This window comes from Parasteatoda tepidariorum, chromosome 5 (assembly GCF_982258835.1).
Source record: "Parasteatoda tepidariorum strain Cologne lab strain chromosome 5, Ptep-v5.0, whole genome shotgun sequence".
NCBI lineage: Eukaryota > Metazoa > Arthropoda > Arachnida > Araneae > Theridiidae > Parasteatoda > Parasteatoda tepidariorum.
The window spans coordinates 60865819-60867096 of NC_141759.1; positions in this window are offsets into that span (position 1 = coordinate 60865819).

Genomic DNA, 1278 nt, shown 5'->3' on the forward strand with positions numbered 1-1278 from the left:
ATAACGATTCCAGTACAGATTTACAGAAATGCCAACTTGCCCCAGACAGCGGATAAATATTTTTGAGTGGGGTGGTCTCTAAATGCATTGTTGATTTCGTTAATTCCATTTATAGAGTATTTACTCACTACTACTTCTAATAATTCATAGGCATATGTAGTACGCCACTTTGTTACATTTAAGACAAGTTGAGCCTTTTAAAAAGTTACAGGGATGCCATGGGTTACTAAAAATGTAAGAAGTGGTACAAATTAATTTTTTTTATTTGATCTGTGTAATTATTGAATCGTAGCTACCATCATGACTTACATTGCAAATTATTTATATTTAAAACGAAACCATTCTTAACATTTGCTTTCAATAGTAAACTGAAAGAAATATGCTAGAAAACGTAGCCTATTTTAATTGCTTTTCACTTTTTACAAGTCACCACTTTTTATAATTTTAGTTGCCTGTGGCATCCCTAAATTTCGGAAAATCCACAGAAAATTTGTGCATTTTAGTTTCTAGTTTTCTACTGTTTTATAAAATATTATGCCGAATCAGGAGCAGTTGCTATCTCTGAAATAAATTGGGATTTTCTTTTTATAAATTAAATTTTAAATTAAGTTGTGGTAACATTGATTAGATTCCTTTCAAATAATTTTTAACGGTTAACTGACAAACTGCTCTGATATACTTCGCTCACCCTCACTTAATCCTAATGCATATCACTCTCCAATCCTAAAACTACTAATATCTGTTTTACAGGGTGAACCTTATGAACCAAAAAATATTCAAATGTTTTCTGAGGCTGTTGAAGAATTTAAAACGTTCACTGCAAGTTGAGTACAGATGGTTATAAGTACAATATTTATTATTAAAGAGTGGATAAAAATCAAAGTTAAATTTTCTTACTTTAGCAACCACTTTAAACTGTACATGAAGTTGATTTTCATAAACAATATGCTAATTTTATGAGAAAACATTATTTCTTCAAAAATAGTTGGATGATAATTATGTATCTTGCTATCATTTGTTTTATTGATACACAAACTGTAGGAAAGAATTTCGATTCGAATCAAAAATTAAATAAATAATTCTGACTTAAATTTCAATCATAAATATAGATTGGTATAGTTTAATAACAAATGGATCAATGTTATTATTAATTTATAAAAAAAAAATACTTCGAATTTTTTTAAATTTTAATTTAATAAAAAACTGACCAATGATCAACTAAACAAATAAAAGAACATACACAATGTGGTATACATGCTTTAAAATAAAGTAAGCAAA